The 17,844-nt window shown below is 34.9% G+C and overlaps 1 pseudogene; it reads left to right on the top strand.

Moving 5' to 3' along the window:
- Positions 1-310: 310 nt before the first annotated feature.
- LOC132034905 (uncharacterized) lies at positions 311-6,623 on the top strand (annotated as a pseudogene).
- The last annotated feature ends 11,221 nt before the right edge of the window (positions 6,624-17,844 follow it).

Here is a 17,844-nt window from a genome sequence, read left to right as displayed (position 1 = left end):
TGAAAATTTAAGGTAAATATTGAAATCACTATCCTGCGATGCGATCGGCGGCACTTAGCGAACACCTACACATGTTAAGTGAACCGGCTATCTTATCAACACTTTTATTTCATAGCAATAACGCAATTTAATAAGGTAACATAAGTTGTACCATAGCAACGAAAATTATAAATAAAGTAGTAACACCTCAATCCCACAATTAGTCGTGCAACATTTGTCAATATCTGAGTACAAAGAAACAACACGAAGGCACTTAGGATATGATAATGCATGTATAGTATGTCATATATATCATATAGGTGGAGGTTCAATGGGTAAAACAGCAAGACTGTCAAAAACTGAAAGTGGAATGAGGGATAACTTCAAGGCCTTATCGCCTTTCCCTTGCTGTGCTAGGGAGGTGCCTAAAGCCAAGTTTAGGCACAGGGTAAGTCTCTCGCTAGACGAGCCAGGGGCCGAGAAGCCTAGGCTTGGGAAGACTGAGGCCTCCGGGGCGAGCTTACAACAAAAAAGGTAGGACAACTTTTAGGAGCAATATTGGTAAGTTGGAACAACAAACTCCGGAGGATCGTGAGCTAGAATGTGATCAAGACTTATAGGCCACTCCAGGGAGCTCGCGGTGTGAACTAAGCGTGAGAAGCCCAGACCTAGAAAACTGAGGATCCTTGCGGCGTGAGGACATGTAGAGATTTCCTTGGGTTACAAATACTAGGCAATGGAGGAGAGAACACAAGAAATTGAGATTTGAAGTTAGGATTGGCGATTTTGGAGAGCCAAGTCACACTTGACACAATTATACAAACCAAGGCAGTATTTATCTTTATACTCCATTAAGTATATCTCAAGTTCCCAGTGAAGGCGAAACAAGATTTCAGTGATTCCCATCGGCTGCCCTTTGCGGTAGTCAAGTTTTTCACTGAGACACCGAAATTTAGGATTGTTCCTATTAAACACTCAGCCTATTAAAAAAAATATCATATTAGACACTTTTTTGACAATCAATAAAAAAAAACTATCTAAACCTATTTAACTAATCATAAAAGAAAATAAAAAAATAATTTTCTAGCAAACTCTTACCTATTCACTGGAACCCCTCCCTCCCGGAGAAAATGGAGTTTCGCCGGAAAAAGTTGTGAGATCGAATTAAAATATGACACGTGGTTATCCCCAGTTGACTTTTTCTTTTCCTCCCATTTTTTCTCTTTCTTCTTCACTTAATTCCACTCCTTTAGGCATTACAGACCATCGTAGTACGAGAAACAAGGCTCTTGCTTTCTTTACCATTTTCAAAGCCAAAATGAAAACTTTCAGCACTAGAATTGTGAATAATAGAGCTTTCCGCAAGAAAAAATTAAACAGAAATTGAAAGTTTCCCCTCCCACATTTCCCCTTCCTGCACCCAAAAAAAAAAAAAAAAAGTGGTGTCCGGGCCAAATTTCATGCTCCTAGTCCTCAAGTATTTGATCGATCCCTACATCCATACATAATAACGCTGTTCACCGAGGTTTAAGCAATTGGAAAGAAATCACCAAACTTTTTGCTTCAGTTTCATTCAACCCTCGTATACCATGGTCTTTCTTAACTCCTCAACTGCTAAGCAGCGCCCTTGGGTGCATTGTCGTCCCCTCTCTTTATTCCCTTCTTCCTATCTTTATCTCTATTTCTTTGTCACTCCTTTGTCTTTCTTTTCTCTCTTTTCTTCTTCCTTTTTCCCCTTCTTGGTTCAACTCCTTCTTGTTTGTGCTGCATCAGTAGTAACTCTATTTCCTTAGGAACTCCAGAGTAAGGCAGGCTGGGTGTGTTGTTACTATTAGGGAGGTTTTTATTTCTGATTACTGAACTTAGTTAGACTTGTTGTTCTATTGATAGACATGTATTGGATGCACATATTTAACCGGATAGCTTGTTTTCTTCTACGTGTTTGTCCTTGTTCCTCTTCGTTTTGGATGAAGAAGGCTATCTCGGGTTCTCGGAACTAAACATATTACTTTTTGCCTCAGTAAGGTTTTACGAGGAAAGAGTCATTGTATGGTAAGTAGGTAAATGTTTTAATGTAGGTCTCCGAGGTAAATTGAGCATCTTGTATTTGATTGTGTGAAGTTCTTACATGTAACAATAATCAAGAGTTACAAATAATGGTTGGACAGTTGGTAAGGATCAAATGTTTCGCTTGCCTATGCCGTTTCCTGCTGCCAACAATCCATTTTGCTGGGCATTTTATAAATCCAGGGTAATTCTTTGCTGAGGGCTGAGGTATGCCCAGACCCCAGATTTGGATAACGCTCCCATTACCTAAACCTTATCTCACTCCCAAAAAAAAAAAACATTTAAGAGTCACTTGGTTCATGGAATAAAGAAAAATGTTCCAGGGATAGAAGGCAGGATTATTTAATCCCCTGTTTGGTTGGATTTATCTTTCCGGCAAAGCAGTTCTGGGATTGCTTATACCACAATTTTGGTATTATTTTTTTCGCGAGTTCGATTCTCGGAACAACCCTAAATTACTTTCTCCCCCTTGCTAAAAAAAAGTTGGTATTATTTCTAGATGACATTCAATGTGGGATAACAATCCAGGGATTAGCTATCCTGGGATAAAGCAATCAAATGACAAAAACGTTATTCTCCAAACCTCTTCTCCCAAAGTCTTTTAAGAAAGTCAAGATGTGGCCTAGTAGTCAGTGAAGTGAGTTGAGCACCATGAGGTCTCAGGTTCAAATCCCAGTAGAAACAAAACACGAGGTGGTTTCTTCCCATCTGTCCTAGCCCTGGTGGATAGAGTTAGCTGGTACTTGTTCTTTGGCTAGAGGTCATAGGTATCCCCTGGAATTAGTTGAGGTGCACGCAAGCTGGCCCGGACACCACGATTATCCAAAAAAAAAAAATTGTAATTAAAATTTTATCCCAGTTTATCTATTGTAAAACCAAGCACAGTTTCATATCATACTCCGTATATCTCATTTTTAATCCAATGAATCGAACATCTAAAAAAGAAGTATATATATTATAATCCCCACATTATAATCCCGGTATAACTTATTTGCGAACCAAATGACCCGTTAGAAATTAATTGTGTTAGTACAACATTAAGTTTGGAGCTGTGAGTTGGAGGTCAAAGTTTCAGTCTTTCAAATAGTTGCCTTGCAATGTGAAAAAGAAGGTTATTTGCCAAATGGTTGTCCTGCATTTTGCACCACCACTTAAAAGCGAGCCTCAACACTGCAGTAAGTTTACTGTAAGAAGGTGAATTGAAGTGAAGATTTGAGTCTTGAAACTAGCCTCTTTGTATTGTAGAAAGTAAGACTATGCACAGCTGCTTGCCATGTTAACTAACACATTTTTATTCCTGTGGGGAAGAGGGGATAACACTAATACTTTTTTGGAAAAAGATTAGCTTTAATGCTATGTTAAGTTGAGTGTGAAGTGATCTCATGAACTATATTTTGCATGACACTTTAAGGCAATGCTAAACACAATGGTAAATGTACTGGAGAAAGTAAGACTTAATACAGTTGCTTGTATGGAGGTGAGGTTGTACCACATTTTGCATTAACACTGATAGCTGAGGCTAAACACAGTGCTAAGCTTATTGTATGGTGGATAAGTTTTGAACACTTCATTGATTGCTGATATCATTTCCAACAGCATGAGCCGGCAGCTGGCGTTAAGTCTTTTTTTTTTTTTTTTTTTTTTTTTTTTTTGTATTGAAGGAAGGAAAATATAGTGAAGCACTTGGGAAGTGGGAATCTGCTCTACTTTTGATGCCAGATCGTGCCATTCTACATGAACAGAAGGCTCAAATTTTGCTTGAACTTGGAGAAACATGGAAGACGCTAAAAGCTGCTACTCGTATGTTTTGACACTTACATTAATTTGAATGAATTCTCCTCATTTGTTGAGCAAGTTATTCTTAGTAAATGCCATTTGCACTTTACACTTGGATTTATTTTCAATGTTATATCTCATGAAAGGTTGTGGACCTACTTTTAGGCTCTGAAGCTTCTTAATGCCTACTTTTGACACATCTTTAAGGTTATGGATAAATCTGACAAATATATCATTTCAAATATGATTTTGATACCAGGCAAATGTGGTAACCTAGAGCAATACTAAGTTTATTTTTTTAATTTTTACTTTTCCTTAATATTTTTCATTTTTACTTTTCCTTAACGTGAGGAAATTTTCTTTTCCACATTCTTCCCATTGTAAATCTATATCTGGCATAGAGATATTCAAAGTTGGCTTTTAGCCTACTTTCATGGTCAATAATGCCCTTTTAAGTCATTGATCTGCATTTGTATATAAAATAACTTCTGATGATATAATTTCATGACTCACCTGCTTCCTGTTTGAACAGGTGCAACTGAGTTGGAACCAAGCTGGGGTGAGGTGTGTGAAACTGTTATCATTCAGTTCTGCTATTGTTTCACCTGCTGTAAATATACCTGCTTTAGGAATGTAAATGCAACTCACGGTGCACTGCAATAATTGGGACCCCACACCACCCTTGCTTATATCGTGGGGGATCCTTCTGAACAATGTAACATTGATTTTTATCTATGATCGGTGCAGTTTCAATACTTGTAAGACTAATTTGTCAATATGGGTTAGTTTTAATAGACAAAGTCCTCTGACTTTCAGCCTTAATTATTCACCCAATGTGAACATTATTTCCTCTTCTTTCATCTATTCCCTAGACTATGCAAATTCGATGCTTCTTTGTCTTCACTTGGTAATAAAGTACTTGTTTTAGAGTGTAAGACTGATAATTAGTAGAATACCGACAAACTATCTCATGATAGAAGCAGCTTTGCACTTTGAGTTTCCTGGTCATACTTGCATGCATAATTAAGCTTAGAGCTCTATGGGATGATCAAGCAAAAGGCACAAGCTCTTCTTCTATTCCTTTTTTTCCTTATATCCGAACTATTTACAGCTTTGCAAAATGAAGCTTAGACTAAAAAGCAGTTGACTGCAAGCTTGTCAAATTCAACTACCTCTTAGAACGGACACTACTTTATTCCAGTGCTTATTGCTAGTTCTTCTGTCTGCTGCCGGTAGAGGTGGCAAAATGGGTAAAAAATATGATCTCAAATAGTGGTCACTTTTGTAAAGTAGCCATTTTTTTAAAGTGACACAAAAATGGCTACTTTTGTAAAGTGATATTTTTTGAAAAATGACAAAAAAAAGTTGCTGTTTTTGCAAATTTGCATTTTCGGTCGTTTTGCAAGAAATATGTTTTTGCAAAAATAACCATTTTTATGTCACTTTTCAAAAATGGCCAATTTACAAAAAAATAGCTATTTTTTGTGTCACATTTAAAAAATGGCTAGTTTACAAACATAGTCACCTTTTGGGGTTGTCTTCAAAGTGCAAAGTAGTCATATATGAAGTAAACGCTTTGGAAGGGGGGCGGGTGAGGGTTGGATGGAGCAGTGGTGTGGGATGGGGTGGGGTGGAGTTGGGGTGGGTAGGTGAAGATGAAATGTGTTCGAGGATGGTCGTTGGGTGGGGTTGGGATTTGGTTGGGGAATGGGTGGTGGGGTTGGGTGGATAGTTTCCAAAAAAGATTTTTTTTGAGGTCGTGTTATTGAAAAGGTTCGAAGTTCTATTCTTCCCACAAATGTTGAGGCGGAACTATGTACTAGGAATTGGATTTGTGGACACAACGGTAAACTAATCTTCTCCATATTGGCTACATTAAGCCAATATCTTTGAAGTAGCTTTGGATAATATGGATAATATGGATATCCATATTATCCGTCGGGTAACCCATTTTTTAACCGTGTTAAATATGAGCGGGTCGGGTAATTGATCCTTTTTTGTCAACCCATTTTTGACCCGACCCATATCCGACTCGACCCACCCGTTTGCCACCCCTAGCTGCAGGTGTGGGTCACCCTTGGTAGGGCACAGCTGAATTAAGGTGAGCCCGATAGTGCTATCGAAAGCTTAGACAGAGCACTAGCCATCAAGGTATAGATTGAATTTTGTTATTAATGCTCACGCCTGCTTCCTCTTGGGGTCCTTTTTTCACTGAGATGTTTCCTTGATTGCTCCCTCGTGAATAAATGAATGTTATTGGAATAATACTCCAGTGTCAGCATTACCTTTGTATCTGGAGAACAAACTGTCTTATGACATTTAAGCAATTGCCAAACTCTATTGATCTTGCTTTTGTCACATCCTAGCTCTGAAATGTCAGTGGAATATTGTGCCAAGCATGTTATTGACTGCTTCTTTATTTGATGCACCCGTGCTTAGTCTGCTATTTGTGCACCCAAGTGACTTAGACTTGTTTTGCAGCCCGATTCTGTAGAGGCGCGTAATGATCGACAAGCTGCCTTGCATCATATTCAGAGGAGAAAACAGTTACAGACATCGGGTTTGAGCATGAACCAAAACCGCTTTGCTGTAGTGGACAAAACTAAGAGTGCTTGAACGTTTGAAAACGTAGGGGTAATCTCATTACGGATGCTGCTTTGTTCTGATAACCTGATAAGATCCTGAAGTTAGGGAATGTCTTCTGTCACATTTGACTTCGAGTAACCACTTCTCAAAATGCCGGTGCAGTAATAGGAGTTGTCTGTGTGCATATCAGTGAGGAGAGAATAGCCAGAAGGGTTGACAATTCCTTAGTTTAAAGTAAAGAAAATTGTGTTATGCAGGCATAGATTAGTTTGTTGACGTGGTTGCCTTGAGGGCTGTTTTTTATTGGAGTTTTGGAGAGATTTCTACTCGTTTATATTGCTAGGTGATGTTGACGTCATGGTTGATGATGTTGTATATGTTGTGAGCTATTTTGGAATTGGATTGGAGTAAGAATTATAGGGGAAATCCTGCTCGAATTTCGTTAAGTTTCATTCATACTTGAATAGGATAGTAAGAGATATAAATGATCTAATAGTGATCTATGTTATATTGGTTGTAGACTTGCGAGCCCGAGAAGTAGACGTTGGACATTTAGATAGACTTCGAGGTATGTTAAGGCTATCCCTTTCTTTCATTTTGGCATGATCTTTATTATACGAACGAAAGAAGTAAATGATCAAGTTCTAAAGGATTCTACTCCTAGATGCTCTAAAGATACTCATATTTTTGGCTTCGTATGTATATTCAAACATAGTTCATGTCTATAGTTCTAGAGTCCAGAATGATATTTCACGAGTCTTTCATGCATTTATATAGATATACAGCTATTTTCTCACACTGCGCCGCGCTATAATCTGCCGGGTATGGCACCTATTGTGCACACCACTGCAGTTGGGTATGGATAACACCGAGCCTGTCATGTCCGGGTACGGATAACACCGAGCCTATAGTATAAGGCGGGGTATGATATTACTTATATATGTATATGATTTTCAAAGATACATGCATATGTTATGCCCTCAGAGGCTTTGTCAGTTATATAGAGTTGTTCACGTACATTCGGCTGCCAGGTTGGTTCTTTACAGACTTATGTCATGTTTACTGTCACTTTTATATTGCTTTCATGCCTTACATACTCGATACATTATTTGTACTGACTCCTGTTGCTTGGGGTCGCGTTCATGCCGCCGAGTTCGGTAGTAGACATCGGGCGGTCCGGCTCAAGGGGACTTTCATCCAGCAGTAGTCGGTGCGCTCCACTTGGTTCGAAGCTGCTTTCCATTTTTGTATGCTATTTTTGATGTATATATGGGTATGACGGGGCCCTATCATATCCTTTCTACAGTTCTGTACTCCTTTAGAGGTTTGTAGACAGTTGTACGTAGTATGTATGTCATATAGCCTTGTCGGCTTCTCTTTTATTGCACAGTATCTACAGCGGCTTAGTCGGCTTGCATTGTTGTTTCTAGTATATATGTGTGTGTGTGTGTGTGTGTGTGCGCGTGCCTATGAGCCCTTGATGCATAATTCGTTGTGTTTTTCATACAGAAGTCAGTATAATTTAGCTATGAGTCACATAAGGGCCACCCTTTTATTCAGTAAGATTCAGGTACAAGTATGAGAGTGTCTGATAAGTAGAAGTCGGGCACTCGTCATGACTCGTCGGTCTGGGTCGTGACAGTGGGAAGATTATATTAAAGAATAGCTAGTTACTACCACAGTTTTGTTTCTTGCGCGGATGGATCTTTATATGGTAGTTTGAATTGTAGTAGCTAGTAAGTATGTTATTGGTATTGTTGTTAAAATATCATGTTTTGCATAATTTGGGATTAATAAGTATGTAGTTTTTGTATGGTTAGGTATTCTTAATAGTTTTTAGAACTTATGGGTATAAGTAATGTTTTATGGTTTCCAAAACAAAAAGTGAAATATGTTTTGAAAAAACTATGGCGAAACACATTTTTAAAACTTTAAAAACTTCACCCAAATCAAGTTTTTCAAAAAAAAAATGTTGGGAATCTATGACCAAACGCTAGCTAAGTGTGTGCTTCCTGGCTCATTTTTGTAACATATCACCATTTAACTAAAGGGAATTAGTTTAGGACAATTTGCAGAATTGCCCTTTGCTGGGGTGGTCTTTAATTTTTCTCCCTCAAATTGGTGGTTTTTAACTTTTGCCCTTCGCTAAAAATTCTTTGGTTTCGGGTTTGAGCTCCCGCTTAGTCAAAAATTTTAAAAAAAATTCGCAAGATAGAGTTTGGATTCGCAAGGCATTCTGCCTTGTAATTTTTTTTTTTTTTTACTGAGCTGGAATTCGTACCCACAACCTGGAGTATTAGACGAAGGGCAAAACTTAAAGACCATCAATTTGAAGAACAAAAATTAAAGACCACCCAAATGAAGGCCAATCCGCGAAAAAAAAAAAAAGGATTAGTTTAGTTTTTCTTTTTGCAAATTATCACCGTTGGGCCCGTGCTGGCACCGGCTAAACACATCTAGTTAAATCTAGATGAGCCTTGACTGTGGGGGTCAAGTGGTGATTACATTTCTTCATAATTAGACTAAAACCGACAGTTAAATATAATGTATAAATTAACTCTTGTTCTCTTTTTATTTATTTACAATTTCAAAAGTGTGTGGTGTAAACCTAAACATTTAAAACATGCCAACTGAAATAATTAAAACAGAAGACGACAAGATCCAGTTGGCCTTTTCCCTTTTCAAGTTTAATAGCAGTACAGTCGCGCATGCATTATATGGGGTCACTCTTCTTCCAGTCTGTCTGTCCGTCCTTGAAACCATGTGCTTGACTAGTGTATTAATTTTGTGGTAAGTCTATAAAGTCCTACGAGAAAGAAAATGGGGACAATAACAATTTTAATCCTTGTAAATTTTGATTTTGACTCTTCTATCGATCGACACATGTAACCTTTAATTAAAATTAAGTTGCAAACTTTTGGTCTCTTTAGGCAGGAAACGTGTTATGTTGGGGTTATTTTTAGAGGTATATTATCCTAAAATTCAAAATAGCAATACAAATTTAACATAACACGTAGATAATTAAATGATGAAACAGTTAATAATTATGAAATTTGGGAATATGCTCAAGAAAGGGGATCAAAGGTGCATATTTGTGATTATTATCAAGAAAATGTATTAAATATATGTGTGCAGTTAGATATCATAAAGATTAAAATTAGAATTTCCCAATTTTGAGGGACCAAAAGTGTTATTACTTACAACTAAGCAAAGGAAGATAATGTGGTACTCACTCAATGTCATTTTTATGTAATATTCGTTTTTCTAATTAATCCCAAAAGGTTTTTATGCTTAGTTTAATTTTATCTTTAATGAAATGATTATATTCACAAATATCTACAAACTCTTTTAGACTATAATTTTTTAAAAATCTCTCTTTGTTTTTTTAAAATCAGTTTTAAGCGAAACACAATCAAATAAATGAGATGGGGGGAGTATATATATAATCATACAAAAGAGGATCTATATATACAAGTAATCACTACTCACCAGTCACCAATCACCAGTGAGACCTAACAGAGACAAATATTTTAAAAGAAATGAGTGAAGCAGGTGGAAGAGCAGATAATACAAGAGATTCTCAAGTGCAGGGGGGGGGGGAAATTGGAAGAAAGATTTTGGAAGACATAAATGTTGGGATATATATACTATTAACCATGTGTTTGGATATAGTATATATCTATTATAGAACAATTATTTATTCATTGTTTAATAAAGAATTAAATAGATCATGTACTAGTATGTGTGTCCTTTACTTATATAGTAGATGATTTAGTGTATAGAGTTTAGCTTATACACGGAAGATTAAATCGTCGGTTCTTATAAGTATAAAATTTATGTTCACAATCGAAGATGGAAATTGGACAAAGTCATCGGTATGATTGTAGCACAAGATTAACATAATGTATCTTCATTATGGGAACGGTGTAGTTCCGTCTTCTTGTGCTAGTACATTTTGTATGTATTGAACGGACCAAGTAGAGATAAGTGTTTTTGTACTGAATATATAAAACAAATTCTCTAGTTCATTAAATGTACTTATACTCTTAATCTTGATATAATTATTATGATCAATGTGATTTGTTCATTATTTTGATTTATTAAAAGGTACGACTCAATTGCGGGTCTATGTATTCCTGGTAAATTGGATAATGGCAAATTACATTTGTGAAATAATAATTAGTTGATAGAATCCGTGTCTCGACTTTGAGATTGATGATACCCCTTTATGGATGCTTATAAGTCTCATGAAAACCGTGCACGGTGGATTTTATATCCGTCACATGATGTAAGTTAAGTGTAAATATAAAGGATTAAATTAGTCGATGAATTAAATTGTCAGTAATTTAATTTATTTGATTGGTGTCCGTAATCTTAACATGGGGAGTTAAATAAGTTTTTAATGAAGGATTTCGAAATTAAACAGAGGAGTGCAATTACAGTTTTCTAGTGGAATAAATTGTAATTTATTGTGGTAGGATTAATTAATTCATATTCCGAATTAATACCACAATAGGAAGCCTCGTTATTAAATCTGTGGTTCCTGTTGTGCCTGAATATTCTAGAACAAGGAAAATAAAAGGAAAAATAATATCCTTGATGGGTTAGGAAAGGGCTACACGTTTTTGGCTAGGGTTTACCCTAAAAAACGTGTGTATATAAAGAAAGTCATTGAACCCTAAGTGATGATTGTTCTTTAGCCGAATACTTGCCACTCAAGTATTACGTTCATAGAACTTCAGGATACACAGTAGAAGACCATGGAACTGGAGGATGAACGCGTGGATGGTTTTTGCTCGTGCTTGAAGGCTAGATTCGAGGTTGCATTCACGCTTCAAGAGATAAGTATCAATTTTATGTTTGATCAATATCTTTGATTATGTGTTGTCTATATTACATGCAAGTTCGATCCTGACTATTTGCTACCGCTGCGTATGCCTGTATTCCATCAATAAAGACTTCCCTCTCAACTGTCAAGTCTTCCTCTGCTCAAGGTTAATATCCAACATCATTTTCCATTTTCATCTTGTTGGAGTAATTCCTCTATATTAATGTCTTAACCTCAGTAGTTTAGTTTCGTAGCAAAATTAGGCTTATTCGGACAAAAGTTAGGCTTTAAGGCGGAATTTTGCGAAATTCCAGTTGAGTAAAAAAAAAAAAAAATTGCCTTAATGCAAACCTCTACCACCTTAAAGTAGAGTTTTGGTGCAAAAATCTGTCTTAAGTAGAGTTTGCAGTCAAACTCTGCCTGATAAGATAGAATTTGCAGTCAAACTCTATCTTGCGAATCCCAAATTCTACCTTGCGATTTTTTTAAAAAAAATAATTTTTGACTGAACGATGGTTCGAACCTGGAACCCAGGAATTTTATGCGAAGGGTAAAAATTAAATACCAGCAATTTGAGGGCAAAAATTAAAGACCACCCCGAATAAGGCCAATCGTGCAAATTGCCCTCTTTAAATTGGGTGCTCTTGAATTTTTTAAATCACTAGGCCATGGACAAACTTCAAGTTTAACAAGATTTGTTTCATCGACAAAGCTTTTGACTTTTGACCTTAAAGATTTGTCCATGTATGAGACAAGCGAAGATCAAAAGTTCATGAACATCGATTTTGATCAAGAGCATTAGATGTAATTTCTGCACTTAATGGGAAGGTCTTGTCTCAGCCCAGTTAAAAAATCAGGCCCTCTTCAAACCAGTTAATTACCTGTAGTCTCAACACATCCTTAGCCCGTTAAATTTAGAGGTGGGGTCAGGTCTTTACCGAGTTGGGTCGAGTTGAATCTGGCATGGCCATGAGCCGGCTAGGATGTAGTAATAAGGGATTAACGTTAGATCTCATAAATTTTTATTAAGATTAAAATATTTGAATCTCAATACGCATTTAAATATTAAGTTATTGTATGGAAATTTAAACACTTAATAAATAAGACCGTTTAATTTCTCAAAATATGTATGTAAAAAGTTTGTCTTTATTAGAAATTAATATATATATATATATATATATATAAATTCAACTAAACTACTAATTAATATAATTTTACATCAATAAAATTATAAAAAACAAATTTACACAGTGGTCAGTGGTGGTTGTGGATATTGACTGGTGGCTGGTGGCCTTATGGTAGAGGGTAGTAACATTGAAATTTTGACATTTACATGGAAGATGCTTGGCTAGTTGTGGTGGTACCTAACGATGATAATAATGATTAACGGTGATAGTTGATAATTGTGGTGGATGACGGTGAAAAAAATATAATGGTGATAGCAACCAACAGCGGTGGTATAAATGGTCGCTAGTGGTGATGAGGCTGATTGTGATGGTTGGCTGTGATAATTGTGGGGGGATGTGATAGGTGATTGTCTTGGGTATTAGTGGTCGGCGACAACAACTATGGTAGGGTATATATAAAGTGACAGTAGAATGCTTGCTCTACAAAAATCCTTGAATATATTATCTTAATTAAGAATTTATTAAAAATCTTAAGCATTCATATTCTTTTGTGGTTGTAAAATAAAACAAACGCACTTAATAATTGAGATCTGAATGATTAAAATTTAATCTTAATTAAAAATAACTACACTTAATAGCTGAAACCCAAATTATTAATATTAAAATCTTTATTAAACGCAAGCAAATGAGCCTAAGTGCCCTTTGTTATTCTAATGAATGCTTTCCATAGTGTAATTTTCTACGTAATTATTATTGTAGAACCGTCTGCTTATTGACGCAAGCTAGTAAACTCTTAATTAAATCATTGTAGGAGGTACCGTGATTTTTTTTTTTTTTTTTACCGGAAATAGATTAATAAACAGAGCCTTAAAAGGAAAAAAAGAGTGATAGTAAACAATAAACATATACCACATAGTATGAGTAACAAACGTTATTTATCACATATATAACTTACACTTAACAACAAGAGCAGACTACAAATTGATCTTTGGGACTTCAGAATTGAGCAGAAGAGAACAACCAACAGAACCATAAATAGAAACTCATAATAGTATTTTGGTAAATATTCAAGAAATGAACGGTTATTGTGGGAGCCTATGTTAGTCGGCCTCTTCAAAAATGATGTTATATCCGCGTCGAATCCTTCGAAAATGCATTTATCTTAAAGGATCCGACACGCTCACCCTTCAACATTTCTTAAGAGTCTAGCAACAGGTGGGAGCAAAGTGATCAACTAGTCAAGTAGAATCAACACGAGGATTGATCTTCTTCTTATCATTGTTAAAAGTAGAAGTAGCAACTTGCACAAATTTTCACCTATCATCTTTGTCACCAGCTTCTTCTTTGCTGGAATTACAATCCCACTTTTTGTTTTAGAACTCCCTGCACCATTCTCATTATTATTGTTGCCCATTCCTCCATGGCGGTTTGCTTCAGACATTGTTCTTTATTTGCCTATTTATTCCCTTCTATACTCTTTTATTTTCTTCGTTTTATTTTTAATGCTTGTAAGCTTTCTCTGTTATCTTCAAGCCGAAATAAGATCGTATATATAGAGAAAAAAATTTATGTTTCAATTTTAATAGGAAATTATGTTGCTATTTCCCTTCTATTGGTACGAAAACTTCATCCTTTCTTCTACATTTTCTTGTTTGAGAAGCTACCTTGGATTTGCTATTACTCGGTTATTATTTTTCTTTGTTATTTCTCCTCTCCTCTGAATTAATTACGTAATTAATTACAACGTCTATTTTTATTTTATTTTGTGTGTGTGTGTATTTTTCGTCTATGTGTGTGCATGCATGCATGGCTAAACCACCATACACTTAAATGTATGTGCTGAAAATCGATGTGCAATTCTAAGGAAGCATTAAGGAAAAGGCTTGGTTATTTTCTTCATTTCGGAAACATGTGATCATAAAAACATAAGAAATACCCAAGTACTAATAGTTTATGAAATTTTCGTCATCTTATAGACTTAAATGTATAGATAGAGACATTCACAATTATTCCAAGGCATTTCATCCGAGTAAAAAAAAAAAATATATATATATATATATATATATATATATATATATATATTAGGATTTTGCTGTTCTATTCGTGTTTGTGTGTGTGTCTGTGTGTGTTTGGGCTTGTGAGTATGTGTTGATGGGCCAGGTTTGTGCTCAAGCTTATAATTACTATATAATTTCCAGTAAAATCATGTAATGAGTCCATTTTTCAATCTCATGTGTGAAAGAGGAAATCACATAACTAATGAGCCCCTGAAACCTAGCAATATGTAGCAAACGAAACTCTGATAACTTAAAAAGAATTTACACAATCAAATCTTGTAATGCAATTGTTACTTTTAAGATGTCTATAAATCTCTTACCGATATTAACCTAAATATCGATACTAAAAATAATGATCTAAATATAAGTCAAATGCTGGTTAATGAATTTACGACATTTAAGAAGCATATATAATATGATATTTATATAATGTCGTCGTATCTCTAGTTTCTTGTAGCGATAGATCTTTAAAATGATCATTAATTGATATATTTTCATAAAAATAATAACAAAACTATGTACTATCGCACATTAAACTGCACTAAAAATGTAAAAAAAAATCCTCTATAGTACTGGCAATGTGGTACATATGTTATATCTTTCATACGGAAATGACAATACGGCAAGAGGTTGTAGGTGTTTCGCTACTTCTCTACTTTGGTAGTGCTAGAGGGAAGTCGTGGCAATATAAATATTTTTTACATTATCAGGTCACTTTTACTTATTATGGCAAGGTAATACTATGGTTTGTCTTTAAGATTACAAATAATATTTTTTATGAAGAATTATTCATAAATACCTTTGTGGTAACCTGATAATGTAAAAAAAATTATACAGTCAACACATACTAGTGTTCTAAACTTAAAATAAATAGTAGGTGTAACAAATTTCAGACCATATACATATATGTAATTAGAGTTTGAGTAACTCGATATGGTTTCAACGAAAATATCATAAGCTAAATTTCTTTAATACTTACCTAAATTGAAGTAAAATCATCAACACTTCCTAGCAAGTGAATTTTGTGTCCAAAAGTTGACGAGACTACTACAGTTTCACAGGGCTACAAGAAGATCGGCAAAATTTTACTTGCTGCCGTGTTGGTTTGTCGAGTAAATTTCATTGATATTAATTGGTTGGAGGAATTATTTAGGCGTTACCCATTGGATCTTTAGCCTATGGGCCATAGCCTAAAAGAAACGTGTCCGATTATTAGGGGTGGGTTTGCGTTTAAGAAAATGGGTGAGTTTAATTTTTAAATTAGGATATGTATGTGGCAAATCATATTAAGCCACGTGATAATTTTAAATTGGAAAAAGCCATCAAGTTTAGGCCGTTAGTTTGAGGAGTATCCTTGAGCCAAAAAAAAAAAAAAAAGTTAGGGTTTTTAGACCAAAAGATGAATAAGGGTATTTATGAGCCATTTTTCGTAGAGTAGGGTTATCTTTTGCTTTTTCCGTAAATTCAATAACTAATTTTGATATCAATCAGACGCTACTGAGAAATACCAAAACACCTTTAAAATAATTAAGGTTAATATTTACGTCTGATTATTTGAAAAGTGAAAGTACGAGGTATAAACTTTAGGATAAAAGTATCAGCATCAAGAAAAAAAAAAGGATAAAATTAGCTAGGACTTCATCGCTAACATGTAATTAAATGACCTGTCGTTAATAGAAATTTTTACAATATGTCGCTTAATAGGATTAGTGTCAAATTTGTTGTTTAACTAGATTTGTCTGTCGTTAAATAGCTCGTAGTGCAGATTTTTTTAATTTTTATTTTATAATCTATCACTTAATAAAATTAGTAATTTGTCTGTCGTTAAATAGCTCGTAGTGCAGAATTTTTTTTATAATCTATCGCTTAATAGAATTAGTGACGAACTTTGTTATTTAGCTACAGAATTTGTCCATAGTAAGTTTTTATCTTTTTTATAATATGCATATTATTCTGACACAACACATGTATCTCCGATCCTTCCCTTCATTTATGTTGCATCTCAGGGCTTTTTTTTTTTTTACACTAAGAATATCTTAGTAGTTTCTTTAGTTGATTGTTAGTTTTAGTCTTTTAGAACAGATGTATGTAATTACGCTTGTGCTGGTATTATAATTTGGAGCTGGCAAACTATAAGCTAATGTGTCGTCTTATCTCGCCATTTCTTAATCTTTTGTCTGTCTATCGATCTCTCTACGTTACTCTATAAACTAAGACCCCCACATATGTTGTTATTTAGAATTTGGAAGTTTTAAGTTATATAAATGGTAAATCTAAAAATTATTTTATGTTATCACTATAATAGGAAAGATGACCGGCCCGATGGTGATGATTTTGTTTAACTTAAACTCTCCGATTTATAAGTGATTACGCAAAATGCCGTATGAGATAAGTAAATAAATTACTAACTGTCTCTAAATATTTGCGAGTTGTACTAAATTACTCACCTACTTCAATTCATTTTGGTCAATATCGTTAGAGTTTGATACAGTTACATCTTATAATAAGGATCGGTACATATATGTGCCGCATTTTTTTAATACTCCAATTAACGGTTATGAATATTACTGAATTCTTCGCGAAGGATCAAATTGTTTGTATGCACCATGGAAATACGGCGAAGAGAACGAAGATGAAATTAATATATGAAAACGAAGACTCGTGTTACAACATCCTTGAAGGATAATTAACTAGCAAATCACTCTCACAAGAAATACAAAATACTACATCATAGTTTATTACTGAGTTTAACTTATATACATCAATAGAGTAAAGAATCAGGAATTCTTTACAATAATGTTGATGTATATAAGCTAGAGTCCTACGGAATACATTTCAATCAAATAAATACATACATTAATTAATTAACCAGAAGGGTTAATCTTTTTCTTATCATTCTTGAAGGAGGAGGTGGTAGCTTTCACTATCTGTTTAACAGCCATTTCCTTCACTGATTTCTTGTCTTTCTTTGGAAACACACTTCCATTCTTTGATGTGCCTTCACTATATCCTTTTCCCTTTCCATTATTCTCCATCTTCTCTTCTCTTAGACTTTATGTATGTATATGAGGAAGTGTTAGGTGTCTTGCTTTGTTGCTTTTAACTTGTGATGCTTTAAGGAGTACATATGTTAAGGTATTTATAGGATCAGTTGAGGCTTTTGTTTATGGTCATGGAAGTTTTCATGTAACTTCTAGTCGAATTTATGAGTAATTAATTAGCTCATCATGTAAGATTGAAAGAAGATAGTTGTTCATTTCTTGCATGGAATGTGTGTTTGTGTGGGTTTTTTGGTTTCAGATTGTTCATTTAAATGTGTAGTCATGTGTGTTATTATAAACTATTTGCTTGGATGCAGGAAATTAGGAATTTAATTTCATGCTAAAATTACTGAAAACTAATTTTTATTTAGTTTATTATTGCA

This window comes from Lycium ferocissimum, chromosome 10 (assembly GCF_029784015.1).
Source record: "Lycium ferocissimum isolate CSIRO_LF1 chromosome 10, AGI_CSIRO_Lferr_CH_V1, whole genome shotgun sequence".
NCBI classification, from domain to species: Eukaryota; Viridiplantae; Streptophyta; class Magnoliopsida; order Solanales; family Solanaceae; genus Lycium; species Lycium ferocissimum.
This window is presented reverse-complemented; position numbering and strand designations above follow the sequence as displayed.